Source organism: Sorex araneus, chromosome 6 (assembly GCF_027595985.1).
Source record: "Sorex araneus isolate mSorAra2 chromosome 6, mSorAra2.pri, whole genome shotgun sequence".
Classification (NCBI taxonomy): domain Eukaryota; kingdom Metazoa; phylum Chordata; class Mammalia; order Eulipotyphla; family Soricidae; genus Sorex; species Sorex araneus.
The window spans coordinates 48205410-48229325 of NC_073307.1; the positions used below are offsets into that span (position 1 = coordinate 48205410).

At 44.6% G+C, this 23916-nt stretch overlaps 1 protein-coding gene and 1 pseudogene across 1 annotated transcript in view; one reads left to right on the forward strand and one right to left on the reverse strand.

Annotated features, from left to right (window-relative positions):
- Positions 1 to 338: 338 nt before the first annotated feature.
- Positions 339 to 454, reverse strand: LOC129406296 (small nucleolar RNA SNORA72; annotated as a pseudogene).
- Positions 455 to 2200: 1746 nt separating this feature from the next.
- SMIM3 (small integral membrane protein 3) overlaps positions 2201 to 23916 on the forward strand; it is a 35448-nt gene continuing 13732 nt past the window's right edge. The window contains exon 1 of the mRNA XM_055143030.1: positions 2201 to 2327. The gene's annotated coding sequence lies outside the window, so the exon portion shown is untranslated. The remainder of the gene's footprint in view (positions 2328 to 23916) is intronic.

Below are 23916 nucleotides of genomic sequence, written 5' to 3' on the forward strand. Positions count from 1 at the left end.
GAAGCATTTTTTTTAGTCTGTTTATGACAATTGATGATACTCAAATAGGCAGTGGTTATCTTCAATAAGACTAGCAGTGCTGGGCTGGAGCAATAGCATAGCGGGTAGGGCGCTTGCCTTGCACGCGGCCGACCCAGGCTGACCCAGGTTCGAATCCCAGCATCCCATATGGTCCCCTGAGCACCGCCAGGGGTAATTCCTGAGTGTAGAACCAGGAGTAACCCCTGTGCATTGCTGGGTGTGACCCAAAAAGCAAAAAAAAAAAAAAAAAGACTAGCAGTGCTGCCTGGCTCCACATGAGTGAAGTAGATGCCTAGTCACCTCTGTCACAAGACTTGCCTTGTCACCAGCATTTACAAGTCTTGGCCTAGGGAAGAAACAAGGTCTGGGGACACATGCGTGGTCTTACAGTAGTCCAATCCTTACAACAAAACCAGAGCTAGAATACTAACAGATTCTTCATCGTCATCATCATCATCCCATTGATCGTCGAATTTCTCGAGCAGTCTCAGTAACGTCTCCATTCGTTCTAGCCCTGAGATTTTAGAAGACTCTCTTTACTCGACCTTCCCAATGGTGCTGCATTGGAGGCTCTTTCAGGGTCAGGGGAATGAGACCCATCATTGTTACTGGCTTTGGCATATGAATACGCCATGGGGAGCTTGCCAGACTCTCCCATGTGGGCAGGAAACTCTTGGTAGCTTGCCAGGTTCTCTAAGAGGGAGAACTAACCTATAAGATGTCGCTTCCAGGAGCTTGGCTTTATAGTCTCTGGATGTTGGCCGTTGATGGGATTACACAGCACCTGGGGCAGTCTCTGGGTGTGACTGCCTAGCTACTGGAAAATGGGGGATCTGGGTGGAAGAGGCCTAGTCCCGATCTAAGCAGGCTTGGAGATCTCAGCCCCGAGTCCTGCACACCTGGGTTCCTCTGTCGGTTCCTTCATGCGTGAGGCTCCTCTGGATGTGTGGTAAGGGACCTTGAGCACGGCCGTGGCTGGGTTCCGGAGATCTTTGGCTTCGGGGTCTCTGCTCAGGGCGGGGAGGGAAACTCAACCCACCCCCTCCGAGGGGCCCCCGGTGAAGACAGCCAGGCGCCAGGGCAAGAGACTCTGTGTTGCTAACAGATTCTTAAAGAAATTAATTATGGGTGCCTCCATTTCCTTGGAGGGTGGGGAAGTTGCAGAGTTGGCCTTGTGCTTTGGGGAAGCCAGGCTAGGAGCAGAGGAGGCCTGGGAAGCTCTCAGATGTAGGCCTTGTATCTCCTTGGATGGGACCGTTTTACTGTTCTACAAAAAGTAAACAGGAAGCTCAGAGGTTGAGTTACGGTTATAAGTCAGCTTGATTTACTCTGGTCCTCTAAATTAATACTCATCACAAAGCTGGGGAGATAATGGGATGGCACTTCTGGTTAAGAATTCTTGTGCAGGAGTAGTAGCGATACAGCAACTAGGGTGCTCGCCTTCTACTCAGCTGACTGGGTTGGATCCCTCCTCTCCTCCACCCCCAAACTCCCCCCCCACACCTCTCCCGGCAAAAAAAAAATATATATATATCTATACTCTGAAAGGCAACAGATTCAGAGAACTGGTTTTTGGTAGGAAGCTAGTTGGGTGGGAGAGGGGAGGCTAGGGTGAGGGGGGCTCTAGGGTAAGTGGAACTAAGTGGTTAAGACGGTGGAGGGTGTGGGGCAGGGATGTTTTATTCATCAAAGCCCATCATTAGCAGTTTTGAAAATCACTGAGTCTGAAAATAAAAAAGCCACAACTTCCCCACTGCCCACCCCCACCCCCCCCCCAAAAAAAAAAAGAAAAAGAAAAAAGAAGAAAAGAAAGCTACGCTCCTGGCGCCCCAAGAGATGGTGTCCTCAGCACCCACGGTCGGGAGCAGCCCCTGAGTACCCCGGGGGGGTGGGGGGGTGGGGGGTGGACTGAAACCAAAAATCAGAGGCAAGCAAGCGAAAAAGAATTCTAGTTTCCAGTTCTAGCTTACCGTCCCCCCCACCCCCAATCCCCTTCCACTGCAAAGCAGAAACTCGGAGTAGGAGTTACTCCCTGCAAACCCAGAACTTCCTAGTGTAGACGGCAGCTAGGAAGAGTCGTGGAGGTCTGCGTCCTCCGTTGCAGCCTCGTGCCCGGGGCGGGCGGAGCCGGGGCCCCATCCCTGCGGGGGCAGCCGGGGCGGAGCCCGCGGGCCGGGCGCGGGAGGCGGGCTCGGGGCGGCCCTTCGGAGCGGCGGCGCGCGGTGGCCGCCCCGGGTCGCGCTCACTGTCGGGGCCGGACCCGGTGCCGTCCCTTTCGGAGCGGAGCGCGCAGCGCCGGAGCCCGGGTGAGTGGGGGGCAGCGCGGGCCAAGGGGCGGGGGGCGGCCCCTTAACCCGTGCCCCGAACTCTTCCCTTGGAGTCCCCCCTCCCGCGTTCCTCTCTCCAGAACTCCCGCCTTCCCGTGTCCTCTTTCAGCCCCGAAGCCCCGGCCCCCCGCGGGATCCCGGGCACCCAGTTCCTGCCGTCTGGGGGACCGGTCCTGCGCCCGGGAGCCGCGCCTGGACCCTGCGGTGGGCCCGCCCGGACCCTGCCGTCCCGACCCCGGCGCCGCTCAGCCGCGGGGGGTCTGGGCCGCATCTTTCCCCCTTTTCCAAAAAGCACACGGTTGGGGAACGCAGTCGGGGCTGGCGGGTCCCTCTGGCCTTTTTACCCTCCCGCCTCTGAGCCTTCGAACTCGTGAAAGGGGGAAATATTCTGTGTGCGTAAATCAGACGAGAAAGCGGGGGAGTATAAAATATCTTGGGCAGAAGTCTACCCTTACCAAGTGGCCTCTTCCTTCTGTCTCTTCACTTAGGACTTTGTTGTCCTTCCTACGCCCCCCCCCCTCCTTGCCCTCTCCAGCCCAGCTACTTATTGAGGATAGAGATGGTCCCGATACCTGGGAAAACTCCGTTTGGCACCGGGCCTGGCAAACTGGTGCTCACCTTATGTTGACTGAGCGAGAGATTGGGAGGTGGAGGCCGTGAAAACCTGCCTAGCACTCCGAGGTGGTTCCTTTGATCTTGTGGCCAGGCGGTTCTACTGGATTCCTTCCTGTCTGTCCTTCCGTGGGCACTTGGGTCTCTGCCCAAGACCCCGCTAGGGCGTCCGTCAGTCACACAGGAGTCAGAGAGTCCCCGGGCCTTGGTTGTGCTGAAGGGACTGGGCGCGGGTGCCTTGGGGTGGGGTGGCAGTGGGGAGAATGGTTCTCTGGAAGTCAGGAGAGCTTGGCGTTACCTGCGTGAGGCATTCCCTCTCTGGCCTGCCGCTCCCCACCTGCAAAATGAGGACCGGGGTGTGGAACAGATGGGGGCTGTGGGTGAGTGAGCGGGTCACAGGGGCACTTCGGGTGGGCTTTGGGACCTCCTGTCTAACAACTGAAATAAACAAGGAGAGGTCCTTCTCCTTTCTGGCCGGGACCTCCTGTTTCCTGTGCCCTGGGGTTATGACCATGCCAGTGTCTCTAAATCTTACCAAGCTAAGCCGGCAGCTGTCAGAAACGAGGACTCCTGTTGACTTCATTTCATCCATGGCCTGTGGATTCTGCCCCTGCTGCACAGCCTGAAAATTGGGGCAGTGGTGAGGTGTTTGAGACAAGAGTAAGGAGGGGGGGAACTCGTGATTGGGTCACACGTTGGACCCAGAGGGGACAAAGAGACATCACAGATGCAGATGCTTTCCCACATGTACTCTGATTCTGCTTTACATGTTTCTGTTTCTTCTCCACCAGTTGAAGTATGAAAAAGGAAATATCTCCAAGGAGTAACTCCACCAAGGAAGTAACTCCAAGAGAGTCGATTTTAATTGGCCTTATACTGTTAACATTGACCGTACTATCAAAATGATGCATTTTGAGCCCTCACCCTGACTGACCCGGTCAGCTGAATTCTATGAAAGTCATCATAATTGGCAGTTATGGAGTACAGAAATGAGATATTATTCTTTTAAAAAGAGGTGGAAGTGAAATTTGCATTGTACATTCTAGTGGTTTTAGTTTTACATCATTAAAAGTCTTATCCATATACATTGGTTTATAGTTAGAGTTTACTCAAGAAGTTCATCACAATTCATCATATCATTAATTTTTTAAATTCCAATTTACCCCTCTTTTCCCCTTCCCTTTATTAAAATTATTTTTATTTATTTATTTATTGAATCACCATGTGGAAAGTTACAAAGCTTTCAGGTTTAAGTCTCAGTTATACAATGCTCGAACACCCATCCCTTCACCAGTGCACATATTCCACCACCAAGAATCACAGTATACCTCCTCCCCACCCCCCCACCCCTCCAGCTCCCCACCCCGTCTGTGTAGCTGATACATTTCACTTTACTTTCAATTTACTTTGATTACATTCAATATTTCAACAAAAAACTCACTATTAGTGATGCAATTTCTGGCAGAAATCTCTCTGGACTTAGTTACTAAAATTCTAAAATACAGAAATACAAAACCACGCGGCCGCTATTGCAGCCACTCGACCTCATATCTCTTCATTCTCAGCAATGGAAAACAAATTATCAAATGCTTCCTTTTCAGCAGGCCTGACTTTGGGGGTAGAAGCTCCCCTTCCCTTTTTGTAATCATTATTTTGACTTTCTAGTCTAAAATTTGTTTCTTTTCTATTTGGTACATTTTTTATTTTCTCTGTTTACCACTTGTGAGTGACATTGGACAGTTTTTTATCCACTAGCCTTAGTATTCTCAGTACCCTCTAAATTCATCCATGGAACCAGGTATTAATCTAAGGATTTTACGTATATTAAGTCATTTAGTCTTTACCACATTCCTCGGAGGTACACTCATTTTATAGTTTACAAGAAACTGAGGCCTAGTTAAGAGTGAGTAATTCACCTATGATCACAGACAATGTGAATAGCAAAATCAGTTTGAACCCAGAAAGTCTATCGACAGGGTCTGTGTTTTAAACTTCATTGGCTTGTAAGCGATCTGCTTTCAGATCTTGTCTCTGAAACCTATTTGCAGAATAACCTTGGGGACTGTGAATGAGAGTTTCATAGCCACTGGACTAAAGGCATTACTGGGGACTCTAGTACCCTTCCAACTTGCTAGGAATGTGGCGGGTGAACTTCAAGAAAGAAATGTGTAGATCCAGGAGAAAAGGCTAAAAGATAGGAAGTGGAACAGTTCGGAATTTTAATTGGCTGGCATATTAAAAGCAAACCACACTCAATGACTAACCTGCATACACGCAGCGGCTTGGTTGTGTATAGTTATAGCTTCTATTTGATTGATTTGTACTCTGGTTGATGATGTGGGCATGTGAACTGTTGGTCATCCACAGCATAGGATCAAGGATAGTGAACAGGAAAAGGGAGGAGACAAAAATGATGAACCTGGGTTCCTTAATTCCCAATTAGTGATGACACACGTCTGGCACACATGTCACTGTTCTTATTCCTTTTCTCACAGGGTATCAGGACTTTGTACCTAACCTCTACCTTTGTACCTGACCTGTTTAGAATCCTTCTTTGTGGTCTGACAGTATTCCAAGTTGGTTTTTTTTTTCACCCTTCCAAGATCAGAGATCAAACCCAGAGTTTCACACAGGCAGTGCAAGTGTTCAATCCATGAACCTGTCTCTAACTCTTGGAATCCTTCTTAATGAGGTGTTTTGGATGGACTTTGCCAGTTCATTGTGAATCTTTTATTGAGCTCTCTCAGGCTTCCCACTTAATTCTTCTGTGGTATGGTACAGTAATGAATAGTAGAGCAGGTGATCCATCTTTTCTCCCTGTTTTCGGTTTTTTCTTTAATGACTTCAGCTCGGAATCATCCTGGAACTGAGCTAGGATGCCAGGAGAGCAGAGCAGTATGTGTGAGAGACAGCATCATCCAGCCTTTTCAATTTAGTGGTGGGAGATAGGGGTCCATTTTGAGACGGTCTTATTTAGGATAACAGAATATTCATTTTATTCTTTTTTTTTCTTTTTGGGTCATACCTGGCGATGCACAGGGGTTACTCCTGGCTCTGCACTCAGGAACCACTTCTGGCAGTGCTCAGGGGACCATATGGGATGCTGGGAATCGAACTCGGGTCACCCGCGTGAAAGACAAATGCCCTACTCACTGTGCTATCGCTCCAGCCCCAAAATATTCATTTTCTAATGATATAACACATTATCACAGATTTACTGACTGCAAATCCCCCCCAGATTATATCACATTCTGCAAGTCAGAAGTCCATTATGAGTCTTTTTAAAAAAATTTAATAATTTTATTATTTCTATGTTTTTTAAAAACTTTTTTTATTGAATCACTGTGAGACAGACCATTGCAAAGCTGTTCATGATTGGATTTCAGTCATACAGTGTTCCAACACACACCCCTCCACCAGTGTACATTTCCCAGCACCAGTGTCCCCAGGTTCCCTCCCATCACCCCCCAAGCCCCATTATGAGTCTTTCTAGAATAAAATTAAGACACCTCTAGTCTATTGGAATATTTAGGGATGAAGACTCCAATAGCTTTATTTGAAATGTTTGCTAATTTTAGTTCAAAGGATTCACTAGTTGTAGGACCGACCATGATCTGTTTTCTTCAGTTGAAACAGGCAAGTCACAGCATCCCTGACTGTCTTGAAACAGGCAAGTCACAGCATCCCTGACTGTCGTTATCCTGGACTCCTGCCCCCCGCCCCCCCTTCTTCAGAGACAATAAATACTTGACTCATCAACAATGAGTCAAGTGTTTCTCAAGTCAGACTTCCTTGACTCTTCTGCCATTTTCTTCACTCATGTGATAGACTGGGTCCACCTGGCTAATCTAGAATATTTCTCTTAGCTCAAAGTCCTGAACTTTCACTGCCAAGTCACTTTCACCTGTGTTCTTAAAGAATCTCCATTCTTTTTTTTTTTTAATTTATTCTTTTATTGACTCACCATGTGGAAAGTTACAAAGCTTTCAGGTTTAAATCTCAGTTATACAATGCTCGAACACCCATCTCTTCACCAGTGCACATATTCCACCACCAAGAATCACAGTATACCTCCCCCCTCCCCCCCACCTCCCCAGCTCCCACCCAGCATGTAACTTGTAAATTTCACTTTACTTTCACTTTACTTTGATTACATTCAATATTTCAACAAAAAACTCACTATTATTGATTTGGAGTTTCTCCCCCCTAAAGTCGACCTGCTGAAAAGAAAGCATTTGATAATTTGTTTTCCATTGCTGAGAATCTCCATTCTTAAGGAATCTCCAAAAAGTCCTATTTTATTTCTCATATGCATGTTTTCAGAAACCAGACAATGATATTTTTGAGAGGTCATTCATTATTCTCCCTCTACAGTGTGGCCCACTTTTGGAGAGTAAGTTGTTTTGACCGCACAGGGACACAGGATGTTAGCATCTCTTCGGAACTCTTTGCAGCTCTTTCACCAAGTTCCCCAGTTACCCGCTCTGTGGAGGGTCTCCCTCATGGGGCCAGCTCACAACTGGCACTTAGTCACTATAAATTACAGTGATGGGTAGTAGAGACTTCCAGAGGGTCCCTTGAAGTCGGCCTGCGTTTTTTCTCAACGGCTCTCTCTGTTAGTTTCTGAGACCTTGTGACTGACTAAGTTGTATGGTATGTGCAGTTTTGAACAATGTTGGCTACTTTATGAGCTCTTTGAAGTATCCTGGTATTTTCCTATTTTCCACTCACAGAGGAGCAGGAAGAAACTTAGGCAGGGAGCATGTCCTTTGACTTTATGAGTTTTTTAGGAAATAAGACAAATGGGGCTACTTGAGAAAGACTAGTTTATTCCTCAGGGACCTTGAGTCATTGAAGACAGGCCTCTGGTTTGAATTGTATCACATTTCAAATAATTGTGTGTTCCTGCTATTCCTTCTTCTGGTCCCTTTTGGGAGGTGGTGGTGGTGGTGGGGAACAAAGGTTCCTGATAAAACGAACACTTTGCTGGCTTGCTAAATGTGTAAGGCTAAATATTACACTGGATTGTTTCTAAAATTAGATGTGAGCCGGGGCTAGTTTTCACTTCACACTGGACTTGGCCTGGGAAATCGCCTCCTTTTATCTGTCTTCCCGCGTACATCCGAGAACGGAGAGAGAAAGGCTGTATCCTAGCTGCTTATCTTAATGTCCAGCTCCTGAGGTCAGGAAATCTAAGCTCACCAGCCTAAATGGTTTATCTAGAAGGAGGCTTAGAGGATTTTATTCTGAAAGATCAGTCCTCCACTGCTTGGTGTATACATGGTGGAATGGAGAAGCAAGATAAGTACTGAGAGAGTTCAGAAAGTATTAAATTAGAAAATGTCAGCATAGAGACACAATTCTAACTTTTAAGGCAATTGGAGATTCTAGAGGGGTAAGAATATATACTCCCTCCCTCCCTACTTTTTCCATTCGTCCCTCCCTCCCTTCCTTCCTTCTATCCATATCTGGTTGTGCCAAGGAATCACTCCTGGGATTGGGGTACCACCATATGTGGTGCTGGAGATTGAACCCAGGTCATCCAGAGCAGTCAAGAACCTCACCCACTATACTATCACTCTAACCTAGGATCCTTTCTAAATCCTCACCATCTAAATTTGAGGAGTCAAGTTCAAATCTGAAATTTTCCAGTCTGTTACTCCTTCATTGTTCTTACATTTACTAGACACTTGATATATGCCAGGGCCTATGATAGATAATGAGGCTGTGGCAGCACCCAAGAATTGAGGCTTTTCTCTCTTTGTGCTTTCAAAGCAGGAGAAAGTGGCCAAATTAACAGGAAGGAAATTTTATTTGTATCAATTTTCTAATTAACAAAAATTACGGGTAGGGCATTTGCCTTGCATGTGGCCAACCTGGGTTCAATTCTTCCGTCCCTCTCGGAGAGCCTGGCAAGCTACCAAGAGTATCTTGCCCGCAAGGTAGAGCCTGGCAAGCTACCTGTGATGTATTCGATATGCCAAAAACAGTCACAAGTCTCACAATGGAGACGTTACTGGTGCCTGATCCAGCAAATCGATGAGCAATGGGACGACAGTGATACAGTGATTAATTTTTTAAAAATAGGGCCCCTACTCAGTGTTGCTTTTGGTGGGATTGGGTTCAAACTCTTAGTGTAGGCCTGATGGTTTAGTACTCAGACCTGGGGCCACTCAGGACCACCAAAGCCAAACCTAGGTTTCTTGAGGGGCTGGGCAGTGCCCAAGATAAAACCTCAGGCCTTACACATTCTAGGTTTGTGTTCATTTGAGTCACAAACCTACTCATTAATATAATTTTATTTAATTTTTTTAAAAATGGAAATAGCATTGTAGCACTGTGGCACTGTCGTCCTGTTGTTCATTGATTTTCATGAGCGGGCACCAGTAACGTTTCCATTGTGAGACTTGTTACTTTTTTTTGGCATATCAAATACGCCACGGGTAGCTTGCCAGACTCTGCTGTGTGGGCGGGATACTCTTGGTAGCTTGCCGGGCTCTCTGAGAGGGGTGGAGGAATCCAATGGCATTGTATAACATCAAATTTAGGCTGTGTATTATAAATTAACATGTGTATATTCTACTTACGATTACCTCTAAAATTCCAATTATATTATTACTCACTATATTGTTGATCTTTTTATCTTATTTAACCACCTTTAATTCTCCTTCCTTTCTAGTCAAGCAAGATGAGTTTATTTGATAATTAATCTATGAAGGACACAAAACAAAGTATAAAATAGAGGGTGACTGTTGGATGCGAGTGGTAATTTAACAGAGTGAACCTGGAAAGTCTTTTCTTTGAGACTGTGGCCAGTGAGACACTGGGTTTTAAAATTTTTTTTAATTTTTATTTTTTTGGTCTTTATTTATCATCATCATCATCATCATCATCATCATCATCATCATCATCATCATCATCCTGTTGGATCGTCGATTTTCTCAAGTGGTCTCAGTAACATCTCCATTCATCCTAGCCCTGAGATTTTAGAAGCCTATCTTTACTCATCCTTCCCAACGGTGTCGCATTGGAGGCTCTTTCAGGGTCAGGGGAGTGAGACAGACCCATCATTGTATTCTTTTTTTTTTTAACATTTTGAATTTTATTTTATTATATTGAATCACCGTGAGATAAAAAAAAAAGAAAAAAAATATAAAGCTTTTAGGTTTAAGTCCCAGTCATACAATGATTGAACCCTCATCCCTTTGCCAGTGCACATGTTCCACCACCAAGAACCCCAATATACCCCCCTCCCACCCAGCCCCCACCTAAGTAGCTAATGACCTTCATTTTATTCTCTATACTTTGAATACATTCAATACTTCAACAGAGATCTCACCATTATTGTTTGTAATTTTCCCCCAACAATCAGGCCTGGTGAAAAGGCATCATTTAATAATTTCTTTTCATTGCTGAGAATGAAGATTCTATGAGCTCACGCAGCTGCGACAGCGACAGATAAGATCCGGCCCAGATAAGATCCGGCCGCCCGGTTTTGGATTTCTGATATTTTAGTTCAGTTCACAGTCTAGATGCATGTCTGCAAGAAGCCGCTCTGGGTGCTAAAATGGGTTAGAAGACCTCTTGGATCATAGTCTTTACGAGCAGAGGGTCTGTTTCTTGAGCAGCAGCTCCGGATCTTATCTGGGCCGAGGGAGTGCCAGTAACGCCCCCTTCTCATGATTGCCTGTGAGCCACAGCATTGCAAAGTTCCTACTTCTGGGTGGAAGTCTTAGGGGGTGGCTCTCGCCATGTGGATGATGCCGCCACTGCCATTTTCCGCGCAGAAAAACAGGGTGGAAAGGGAAAATCCCTCCCTGGAAGGCACATAGTCATAGTACAGCTCACAGTCTAGTGCATGTCTGTAAGAAGCCGCTCTCTGGGTGGAAGTCTTAGGGGGTGGCTCTCGCCATGAGACACTGGGTTTTTTTAAAAGGAAGATCTCATCAGAAGATTTTGAAGTGGAACCATCACCTGGGATGAACAGGCTACTAGATAGTGAGTGGGGTCCCTTGTTGGTGTTGAGTGGCCTCCTCTGTCTAACTTGTTTGTGCCACTCTCTGATAATTTCACCAGTTCCTTCTCAGAGAAGAGGTCCTAGGAGCTGGGCATTGCTGCTACCCCCTACTCCCAGTGTAATGCCCATCACCCTCATTGTGTGGTCCTATCATCAGCAACTCAGCTGGCTGTAGCTGCCTCCTGTGTCTGGAGGAGATGAAACAGCGCCTTCTCGATCCTCTTAGAGACTTGGCAAGGCCGGGCTGAGGCCTTTCTTGCCCTTTTTTTTCTTTTTACGTCGCACCCAGCGATGCTCAGGGGTTCCTCTTGGCTCTGCACTGAGGAATTGCTTCTGGTGGTGCGTGGGGGACCATATGGGTTGCTGGGGATCAAACCTGGGTGGCTGTGTGCAAGGCAAACGCCCTACCCACTGTGCTGTCACTTCAGTCCCTTGGACTCCTGTCTTTGTCTGCTTTTTCTCCCACTTTGGAATTATAAAGCTAGTATGCCAGCAGGAAGTAATTATTTTTTATTGCCCTCTTCCTTGGTTAACTACTTGGCTGTAAAACCAGTTGCATGACCGTTGGCAGTTTGTCAGAAGTTAACTTTTAGCTGTGGTTCACATGAAAGGATGTTTGTTTCTAGTGTAAGGTCAGAACTCGGACAGACTATAAAAAGGCTATTAAGAAAAGAAAAGAAAAGAAAGGAAAGGAAAGGAAAGGAAAGGAAAGGAAAGGAAAGGAAAGGAAAGGAAAGGAAAGGAAAGGAAAAGAAAAGAAAGGAAAGAAACTATCGGGCTGGAGTGATAGTACAAAGAAAAGAAAAGAAAGGAAAGGAAAGGAAAGGAAAGGAAAGGAAAGGAAAGGAAAGGAAAGGAAAGGAAAGGAAAGGAAAGGAAAGGAAAGGAAAGGAAAGGAAAGGAAAGAAGGAAAGGAAAGGAAAGGAAAGGAACTATCGGGCTGGAGTGATAGTACAGCAGGTAGGGCATTTGTCTTGCACTCAGCCGATCAGGGTTCGATTCCCAGCATCCCATATGGTCCCCCGAGCGCAGCCAGGAGTAATTCCTGTGTACAAAGCCAGAGTAACCCCTGTGCATTGCCAGGTGTGACCCAAAAAGAAAAAAAAAAGAAACTATTGTATAGTTTCTAGGTCAGACTCAGAGCAGTCTCGGTGTCCTCCAAAAAGGAGGGGACCTTGAATTCTTTGTCTTTAGCATCTGCGTTCTCTAGTTCATGTTAAGTTTTAATCAGCCCTGCTTTGTATAGGCATCAGTAAGTGCTGTATATACTAATTTATATTTGTCCAAATTTCCCGGCACTTCAACAAAGTAGTTTGTGTTAATATATTATTTCTACTTATGTTTGTTTTTGTACCATACTTAACAGTGCGTTGGAGTTACTCCTGCAGTGGTCAGGGAAGGCATGCAGTGTTGGGGATTGAACTTGGGGTTCCCATATGCTTTAGCCCAGTAGGCTATATTTCCACCCCCACCTCATATCATTCCATTTCACAAAGGAAACTTGAAGCAGTTAAACTTATTGACAAAGCACAAGACAGCATCTGCTCCCAACACACCATGTATCTAATCATCTCTAGTATATATACTAATAAATAATAGTATTTATTCCTTTTATCCTGATTTTTCCCTTTTAAACTGTGTGTGTTTGTGTGTGTGTGTGTGTGTGTGTGTGTGTGTGTGTGTGTGTGTGTGTGTGTGGTGGGGGAGGACACTATGCCTGGCATCATTCCTTGCTTTTGAAAACTGTTTTTAATCTTCAAAGAACTATCAAAGGCTTTTATTTTATTTTAAAAAATTCCCTATTTCATGGAGACAAAAACAAAAAATGGGGATTAATATTTGAGCATTTATTGGGTTCCTGGACATCATACGCATTATCTCACTTTTAAAAGAAAGAAATTATACACCATAAGTTGGAATGCGCCCATACTGCCTCACTTTGACCTTACAATAAGGTGTTGCAGTGTGGAGCTTTTAGTATCCTTATCTTATATTGGGGGCCACACTCAGGGTGCTTAGGTGCTGTTCCTGGCACTGTGCTTGGTGAGCATGTGGTGTTAAGGATCTAGCCCAGGCCTGTGTATGCAAAACATGTGCACAATCTCCTCAGCTATCTTGCCAACTCTCATTTTCCTATTTCAGAGATTGAGTAGATTTTGAGTAAGTTGTCCAAAGTCATACCTTTAATTAAGAGTGAAAAGCAGGGTTCAAATCAAGATCGTCTTTCTTCCTTCCTCTTTAGCAGTGGGAGGAGAGGTGGCTCAAAGGATTGGAGCACTTTTCACGAGCAGTTAATCCCCACCTATCCACCCCCCACTCCAGCACTGTTTGGTATAGCTGTTAGTTCCTACATTTGCCGCACAATCGCCAAAAGTGGCCTGTGGGATCCAAGTCACCACGGGGGAAACCCTTACCCATTGCATATTGTTTATATACTCAGTACACAATTCTTTGCCTTGTATTGGAATTAGTGGTGGTAATTAGTATCTTTTTTTTCTTTTCCCCATAAGAGTGAACTTTTTTTTTTTGGGTCACACCCGGTAATGCACAGGGGTTACTCCTAGCTCTGCACTCAGGAATCACTCCTGGTGGTGCTCAGGGACCATGTGGGATGCTGGGAATTGAACCCCCGTTGGCCATGTGCAAGGCAAATGCCCTACCTGCTGTGCTATTGCCCCAGCACCAAGAGAGTGAACTTTCAAGTGTACTTCCTATCTCTATTCCTACTCCAGGATCCCAGTGCTGATCATAGCACCATAAATATTTATTGAATTAGACTGAATTGCTATTCTGCCAGTTTCACTTTTGGTACTTGGACTGGAGGAATATGTCAGGTTAATCATGAATGCTGCTGGTTGAGTAAAGAAGTATTAATTTGGATTAATCATCTGCCATCTTTATTGATAAAGTAAAGGCATGGTCCAAGTCAGGGTGTGAACAAACTCTGGTTGGAGGAGGGGAGCTTATTTTCTCGTGTCAGTGAGTTCTTCCTCTCAGGAATTATTAATCATGCGTAGGAATGTTCATAGAGGGTTTTCTGTGTGTCAGAATGCTGCTAAATACTGCTTATCTCATGGAATTAGCCTAATAATACGAGGCAGAAAATTATTCTTCTCATTTGGGGTAGGGGCTCCCTAGCAGTATTTGGGGGTCCAGGATAACTCCTGGGGATATTTGGGTTGGTAGTGGAGGCCTGATAGTTCAGTGCTCAGGCCTGTTGGAGCCGGGAGCCACCAGGACCCACTCCAGCAGTGCTCAGAGGCCACCAGGGCAAAATCTAGAGATACTTGAAGGGTCATGTGGTGCCCGGGATCAAATGTGACGCAAGGCATGCAATGTTCTTTTGAGTTGCCTCTTTCTTTCCTTTTTTCCTCCTTTTCTTCCCTCCCTCCCTCTCTCCCTCCCTCCCTCCCTCCCTCCCTCCCTCCCTCCCTCCCTCCTTCCTTCCTTCCTTCCTTCCTTCCTTCCTTCCTTCCTTCCTTCCTTCCTTCCTTCCTTCCTTCCTTCCTTCCTTTCTTTCCTCCCTACTTCCCTCCACTTCCTCCTTTTCTTCCTTTCCTTCCTTCCTCCCATCCCCCCTTCCTTCTCTCCTTTCCCTTCCCTCCCTTCCTTCTTGGTCCAAAATCAGTGATTCTTGTGAGCTACTCCTGGTTTATTGCTCAAGGATTGCTCCTGAATTCTTTCATTTTTGTTTTTTACTCTTAAATGGAAGCATAAAATTGTTTTTTAATTTTATTTTATAAAGTTGTTCACAATAATTTATTCACTGTATCACTGTATCACTGTCATCCCATTGCTCATTGATTTGCTCGAGCGGGCACCAGTAACGACTCCATTGTGAGACTTGTTACTGTTTTTTGGCATATCGAATATGCCACAGGTAGCTTGCCAGGATCTGCCGTGTGGGTGAGATACTCTCGGTAGCTTGCCGGGCTCTCTGAGAGGGGCAAAGGAATTGAACCCAGGTCGGCCGCGTGCAAGGCAAATGCCCTACCCACTGCTCCCCTTCCTACCACCATTATTTCAAATTTTCCCACCACCACCCAAGCCTGCTTCAAAGGCAGATGCTAAATAATTTATTTTGTGTTGTTTGTTACAAATAATCCTCTGAAAATCATCCAAGAAATTTCCGTAGAGGAAAGTGTGTGAAACTGTTGTATCTTACCTTGGGAACACTGAACCCTGTATAAGAGATCACTAACACGTTATTACAGGTTGAGCCTGTGAAACAGATACACACACAGACATACTAAGATCAGTTGCTTTCTACTTTGCACACCATCAAGTGTGGTGTGCTACTCTTGGTATATCAGTGGCATAAAGTATGAGATGTTGCTCCAGGAATTCTAAAATTTTAAAAGGGTGCTAGAACTGGAGTTAAATTTTTAACTGGATGGTGATTTTGTAGTCCGGAGGCATTTCTGCAGCATGTTGCTCTCTTCTGAGATTTATTTGTGAGTCTCTGGGTCGTGGCTGTTAATGAGCTTATATGGTGCCCAGAGGCAGTTTGTGGGTGTGACTGCTAGGCACCCAGAAGCACAGGGAGATGTGGGGGAGGTCCATTTTCAACTCTGTGTGAGCTTGGAGGTTTCTGTCACAAAACCCGCATATCTAGGTTTTTCAGCGGATTTATTCTCATGTGTGAGGGTCTTATTCAGCGCCTGTGGAGCACGGCAACGATTGGGTTCTGGAGTTTGTGGCTGCCAGGGTTCTGTTGAAGCTGGTGGAGGGACTCACCTGCTTCCCTCTGTGGCTTCCCTCTTGGATGAAGTCAGCCTGGCACAGGGTGAGGAGGCATTTCTGCAATGTGTGGAAGCATAACATTGTATTGACTTGTTCAAGGTATACCTGCTAGAAAGTGGTAAATTCAAGTCTGGGCATTTAATGTTTCTCTCTATTGAGTATAAGAAGAAATTATCTTCACAAGTATTTTCTCTAGCAGAAGAGCTTCTGTCTCCTTACCAGAAAACAGGAGGTTGAGATTTGCTGATTACATAGAGCATTGGTATTGCATATGGCTGACCACAGTTTGATCCCGAGTACTGTAAATGCCCCATTCAGCACTACTAGGAATAACCCTGAACGCAGAGTAAGGAGTAGTTTCTGAGTAGTGCTGTTCGTGGCCCCTAAACCAAAACAAAACACAAAAATTTTTGTGTGCTCAGTACTGATCACAGTAGGTACTGAGAGAAACACTGAGTTGTGTTGGATTGAATCCAAACTGGAGTAGAGTGCCTGGACTAGGGTACTAGTTAAAATGTTTGCTGTCTCTTCTTAAGTTGCTCATTCCATACGCAATATGAGTGCTTCTCCCCTTTTGATGGAATCTCCCACTATTAGTTGGATTCCAGTGTCTCCCCTCTCTCCTCTGATCTTGCACACAGTGAAGAATAAAAAAGTCACAAGCCTCACCCACTACCTACACAAGATTTATTTTCATTTGTCCTTAAATTCATACATCGTTGAATTTAAGAAAATTAGCACAGTGGGTAGGGCGTTTGCCTTGCATGCAGCTGACCCGGGTTTGATTCCTCCGCCCCTCTCAGAGAGCCCGGCAAGCTACCGAGACTATCCCGCCCGTATGGCAGAGCCTGGCAAGCTACCCGTGGTATATTTGATATGCCAAAACCAGTAACAACAAGTCTCACAATGGAGACGTTACTGATGCCCGCTAGAGCAAATCGATGAACAATGGGAGGACAGTGCTACAGTGCTACTTTGCTGAGACAGAAGGAGGGGAAGGCAATTGGGAGGAAGATTTGGAGGGAAAGAAGAAGGGAGGGAGGAGAGGGATCAACACACACACACACACACACACACACACACACACACACACACACACACACACACCTGGAGAAACAGCTTACTTGCCTCACCCTTTGTGAACTTCTGGGCTTCAAGATCCCTCTAGTCCAGAGGTTCACAATTTTTTTTAGCGTACCCTTTCTTTTCAGAAATGTAATCACTCAGTGCCCCTGATAATCTACTTTCTTTAACTGAGTGAAAAAAGATGGATGCTCACTCCCCTCCCCTCTGCCCCCAAGCTGTGTCTGAGGATACCACTGCCCTTTTGGATCATTCCAGTGCCCGGTTTGGGGCCATACCGAAGTGCTGGGTCGTTATCCTTTCTCAGTGCTTGATGCTTGGTGGACTATGTGGAGTCAGAAAACAAATCTGGGCCTTTTTCCCACATGGAGAGTGTGTCCCAGCTCTGTGGTGCTGGTTATGAATATTAGAGGAACTGCCCCCACTTTCTCCAATCTGATCCCACTTTCTTTTTCTTTTTGGGTCACATCCAGCGATGCTCAGGGGTTCCTCCTGGCTCTGCACTCAGGAATTACTCCTCGCGGTGCTCGGGGGACCACATGGGATGCAGGGATTGAACTCGGATTGGTCGCATGCACGGCAAATGCCTTACTTGCTTTCCTATCGTTTTGGCGCTGATCTCACTTTCTTTTCTCAGCTCCCCTGTCAAAGAGAATTGGAATAACATTGAAGAGAGCCCTACAGATCAGGGTGCAGGACTTAATCCTTCCTTCAGTCCTGCTTTTAGTTTGCTCTATTACTTGGGCAAGTTGATACCTTTATCTGTAAACTTAAACGAGATGGTGTCCAAATTCCATATAAAATTTTAGGATATCCATAGAAATCTCATCTGCATAGAACAAATCCAGTAGATTATAATGCTGCCGAATTGGCTTTAATTGCTATAGAATGGACTATCTCACACTTTGTGGCTAAATATATAAATTTATGATTTTACCATTGCCATGGGCTGGGGTGTGGGGACAGATTGGCTGGGCCTTACAAAGCTATCATCAAGGTGTTGGCCAGACAGTGGAGCATCTGATAGGGAAGAAATTCTTGTACATGCATTAAAGTAGTCAGCAGCTGTGTTTTCTTGCAATGTAAGGCCAGCAGAATGGTGTCTTTGGCTTAACTTGCCCATCATTCTTCTCCTTTAGTTTTTTTTTTTAATTTCTCTCATTCTGGTAAAATATACATAAATGTAAAGTTTACCAGATTGAACCATCTTTTCACCTTGTAAGACCAAAGCTCTTTCTACCCATTAAACAATAACGTTCCATAACAACCACTATTCTGCTTGCTGTTTCTATGATTTTTACCATCCTAAATATCTCATATAAGTTGAATGTTACAGAATTTATCTTTTTTTTTTTTTGGCTTTTTTTTGGGTCACACCTGGCGATGCACAGGGGTTACTCCTGGCTCTTTACTCAGGAATTACCCCCTGGCGGTGCTCAGGGGACCATGTGGGATGCTGGGATTCGAACCCGGGTCGGCCGCGTGCAAGGCAAACGCCCTACCCGCTGTGCTATCGCTCCAGCCCCAGAATTTATCTTTTTATGGTCAACTAAAGATGACCTTGCATGATGTCATCAGGGCTCAGTGTGTTGTGGCGAAATGCAAATTTTAATCCTATTTAATGTTGAATCATATATATGTTTTTAAGTGAGTATATCCCATTTTGTTAATCCTTTCATCCATGGGTGGAATATTGAAGTGGCTTTCACATTTAAGTTATTTTGAATAATGCTGCCATGAACATAGAGGTATACAAATCTTTCCCAGACTCTGCTTTCAACTCTTTTAAAAAGATATTCAGGGGGCTGGAGCAATAGCACAGCGGGTAGGGCGTTTGCCTTGCACGTGGCCAACCCGGATTCAATTCCCAGCATCCCATATGGTCCCCCGAGCACCGCCAGGAGTAATTCCTGAGTGCAAAGCCAGGAGTAACCCCTGTGCATTGCCAGGTGTGACCCAAAAAGCAAAAAAAGCAAAAAAAAATTTCAGAACCTTATTAATTTTCTTCATTCTTCTTGTAGTAGTAGTTGAGATGAGTGGGATTGCACACATCTCTGGATGTGGTGCTCAAATATTTTTATTATCATATCAGCATGTTGTTATTATTATTATTATTATTTTGATTTTGGGTAACACCTGGCAGTACTCAGGCTGACTCTTGACTCTGTGCTCAGGGATCACTCCTGGTGGGACTCAGGGGATATTATGGATTGAACCCAGATTGGCTGCTTGCAGGGCAAGTGTCCCCTACCCCCTGTACTATCACTCTGGCCTCTATAATTAATTTATTTTTATTAAGACTCCATGACTCACGAAGTTATTTATGATCAGTTTCAGGCATGCAATGTTCCAGCATCAATCCCATCACCAGTATCAACTTTCTCCACTAGTGTCCTCAGTTTCCCTATCACCCTGTCTATATGACAAGAACACTTTTATTTGTTTTCTATTTTTTAATTTTTTAAATTTTGTTTTATTTGTTTATTTATTTTTGGCTTTTGCTCTCACTGCCAGTGCTCAGGACTTACTGGCTCGGGACTCAGGGATCACTCCTGGCAGCCTTGGGGGACCATATGGGATTCCAGGGATTAAACCTGGCATTGTGTAAGGCAAGAGCTCTACCTGCTATACTATCTTTCTGGTCTACACCCTGCGCCCCCTCAACCCCTCCCCCCACAGCCTCCCTCTTAATCTTAGCCTCTGTGGTTTGCAATACAGTTACTGATATGGTTTTATTTACAACAAAATCTTTCTCTACACCCTCCTCCCCCAGAGTCACCACCTCCCTCCGCTATTATCTTTGTTCCCCCCCACCCCCATCCCCACTTAACTCCCATGTGGTGTGCATCCTACTAAAGGCTAATTTTCAGTTTGGCCAATTGCCTTTGGGCAATTAATTAATTAATTAATTAATTAATTCCTCTGCTGTGTTTTTGTTATATCCCTCATATGAAAGAGATTAATCTCAAGGCCCCTCTCCACTCGTTTAGATGAGCCTCATGCATGAAGGAACCGGCAGAGGAACCTAGGTGTGCGGGACCCGAGGCTGAGGTCTTCAAGCCTGCTCAGATTGGGACTGGGCCTCCTCCACCCAGACCCCCCATTTTCCAGCAGCTTGGCAGCCACACCTACAAACTGCCCCAGGCGCCCGAGTAATCCCATCAATAGCCAAGATCCAGAGACTATAAAACAACGCTCCTGGAAGGGACTTCTTATAGCCTAGTTCTCCCTCTCAGAGAACCTAGCAAGCTACCGAGAGCATCCTGCCTGCACAGCAGAGCCTGGCAAGCTCCCTGTGGCGTATTCGATATGCCAAATACAGTAACAATGATGGGTCTCATTCCCCTTACCCTGAAAGAGCCTCCAATGCGGCACTACTGGGAAGAATGAGTAAAGAGAGGCTGCTAAAATCTCAGGGCTAGGACGAATGGAGACATTACTGGTGCCCACTCGAGAAAATTGTTGATCAATGGGATGACAGTGACAGTGACAGTGATGTCCCTCTCTTTCTGATGAACTTATCAAAGCATGTTGAATGCTTTCATCTTTTCTTAAAAATAAGTAGTACTCCATTTTTGTATGTGCCCATATATTCTTGGGGATTAAATCTAGGGCTTCACCTATGAAAGATCAAGTGGTCTATTATTGAGCCATATTTCTGTCCCTATTTTATATTTTTTTCACACAATCTAATAGTGTTAGTTAGGGTTATTATTTTTGTGTTCTCTATTTGACCTACATGTTCTATGATTTCCGTCCTTTCTTTTCTTTTTTTCTTCTGGAATTTTTATGTGCTCTTAGACTTTTTTTAGGTTTAACAAGTTTTTATTGGGAAGGTAAAATACTTGCTCAAGACAGGACTTGGGCTTCTCCAGAGTGAAGAGATCCCAAAGTACACATCCCGTGGACTCCTTACCCTCTCTTGGACTACTTATGCTTATCTACTTACTTATTTACTTACTTAAAAATTAATTTTGTTAGTGCCTCGACCACATGCAGCAGTGCTCAGGGTTCACTCCTAGCAGTGCTGGGGGGGACCATATGTGAAGTTGGGGATTGAATCAGAGTAAGCTGCATATAAGGCAAGTACCTTTCCCCCTGCACCATCTCTCTGACCCCTTGAACTACTTTTAAATCGCTGCCCTAAAAGATTATAATAGACATCCTTGACTTAACGAAGTTAATGTAATTTGATTTTTTTGACCTTTCCCAGACAATGCAAAAAATTAAAAAATATATAATCAGAACACTGTATTTCTGCTTATTCTCTGAGTTGTTTACTATTTTTATTGCATAATTTAATTGCATATTTTGGCCTTAAAATGTCTCTATTTTTAAAAACATTTTGAGACTCACTTGGCAGTTCTTGGGTCAACTCCTGGGTGGTGGTTGGGGTTTCTTCTTGCAATGCGTGGGTGAACCATGTGGTGTCAAAGATAGAATCTTGACCTTCCAGATGCAAAGCTTGCACTTTTTCTCTCTCTCTCTCAGCTCTGTTGAAAAAGTCTTATTTCATCTTAGTTCTTTGCAGTGAATTTTGTCTAGCTCTTAAAAGATACAGGTTTTCTGTTTTCTGAATTTCATTGTCTTTGTTGAGTTAGCTGTCTAATGGATTTTCTTTCTTAATATATATATTTCTTTTATTTTTGGTTTCAGCAGATTTCCTGTAAAAACCCAACTGTGGTTGCCTAACATTTTGTTTATATTGCTGAAGCTTCATAGGGCTTCCTTAGTTTGTGAATTAATGTCTTTAATCAGCTTTGGCAAATTTCATTACTGCTAATTCTGATATTGTTTCTATCCAGCTCCCTTCTTTTTCTTCTTAGGACTTCAATTACATAGACTTTACATTGTCATTGTTTCTTCTATGCCTTCCAATAGGTTTTCTTCTTTTTCTATCCTGCTATTTTTCTCTGTTTCATTCTTGGTCTGTCTCACAGCTTGCTAATTCTTTTCAGCTCTCTTAATCATTATGAAACCTGTCAATTAAACCATAATTTTTATTATTATATGCTTAAATTTTAGAAATTTTTATTTGAGTCTTTAAAAATATGTTGTGTTCTCTCTTACAGTTTTCACATCTCTGTTAAACTTCTCTTCATTTTGGATTTTTCTTCTCCCCTTAGTCACAGTCAGCAGGGTGATTTGAAGTGTCTGTGTGGGGGCTGGAGAGATAGTAGAGTGGGTAAAGTGCATGTGGCTGACTCAGGTTCCCTCCCATATGCCGGCACCCCATGTGGTCCCCTGAGCCCCATCAGAGTGATCCCTGAGTGCAGAGCCAGGAGTGAGCCCTGAGCACAACTTGGTGTGGCCCCCAATCACCCTTCCCCTCCAAAAGCCCCTAGCAACCCAAAACAACCCAAAACATAAATAAAAAGTATGCCTACCTGAAAACTGCAATATGTGAGGTTCTTTTAGATCATTTTCTATTGTTTATTATTTCTTGTGGTTCTGTTCCTGTCCTCTTGTCTTGACTCATTTCTACTTGTTTTATGTATTAGACTTTAGATTTGAAAAAGCAAAAACAGAGTCTCGGGCCCGGGGCGATAGCAGCGCACGCTCCGCCGAGATGCGACCTGAGTAGCCACACTGTTGTGCGGCCGCTCTGCTGCTGATCGACCATGATCCAGAGGCCGGCTAGACTACTTTTGGTCCCAGCAACTTGCTTGCAGCCATGTCTCTAGACTGTGAACTAAGCCATAGCCCCACACCGGCCGAGGAGGGGAAAGATCCTTCTTTCTAGGTTTTTCCCCCCTTTTGGGGGAGAAGCAGTATGGCGTCCGCCATATTATGAGGACTATTAAGCAAGTACAAACTTGGTGGCGAGGGAAGGAGAAAAAAAAAAGACTTATGAACTTGGAACAGCGGGATGCCTGGGCAGTCTCGGGCCAGGGGTGATACTGGCATGCGCTCTGCCGAGATTCTACCCGAGTGGCCACGCTTTTGTGCGGCTGCTCTGCTGCTGATCGACCGCGACCTGGAGGCCAGGTAGACTACTTTTGGTCCCAGAAACTGCTTGCAGTCATGTCTGTAGACTGTGAACTAAGCCATTGCCACATGCACCCCAGGAAGGGAAATGATGCAATTTCTAACATAAATCTCCCTGGACTTAATTACTAAAATACAGAAATCCTAAACGAAGCGGCCCCTATTTAGGCCGCGAAACTTCATATCTCATCATTCTCAGCAATGGAAAACTAATTATCAAATGCTTCCTTGTCAGTAGGGCTGTTTTTCTGGGGCAAACTCCAACAACAATAGTGAGTTTTGTTTTGAAATATGGAATGTAATCAAGGTAAAGAGAAAATGAAGTGAAATTTATCAGCTATGCAGGCGGGGGTAGGGGGGTGGGGGGGTAGGAGGTATACTGGGGTTTTTGGTGGTGGAATATGGGCACTGGTGAAGGGACGGGTGTTTGAGCATTGTATAACTGAGACATAAGCCTGAGAACTTTGTAACTTTCCACATGGTGATTCAATAAAATAAATAACTAAAAAAAAAAAGAAAAAGAAAAAACAAATCCCAAAACCTACTGTGAATTTATTTCTTTCAGAGAAGATAGAGATTTGCTTTTGTTAGGCATTGGAGGTATTGGTGATCTGAAAACCAGAGGTCTTTGGGATTGTTATACTTTCAGGTCACTCTGAAGCCCAGCCTTTGAATACATGGATTTCATTTACCCAGTCATTGCTATCTTGGACATTAGCTTTTTCTCCCTCAGTCAACAGAGTCTATCTTGGTGCTAAGACTCAATGCTTAGTTTCCTTCTTTATCTGATGAAAATACTGCCTCACCTGTCAGGCTAACTTCACTGGATTTTTCTCTTCTTTCAAATTTTAGTCTGCTAACATTTTTTTCCAACCAATTTCTAATTTTTTAGTATTCTTCAAGCAGTTTTGTCTAATATTTCTAGTTTTTCTCAGTAAGAGGACTGGTCACAAACTTGTCTGGATTGATTTTAACCGGAAGCCAATGTTCTGATCTTTGCCAACCATGCATATCTTATTTCTCTTAATCTTAAAGGGCCTTTGGCCAAAAGCTGTGAGTCTGAGCTAGACTTTGAAAAAGAGCCTTGGAACTAGCATGCTTATAACTCTATGCTTATGCAGATTC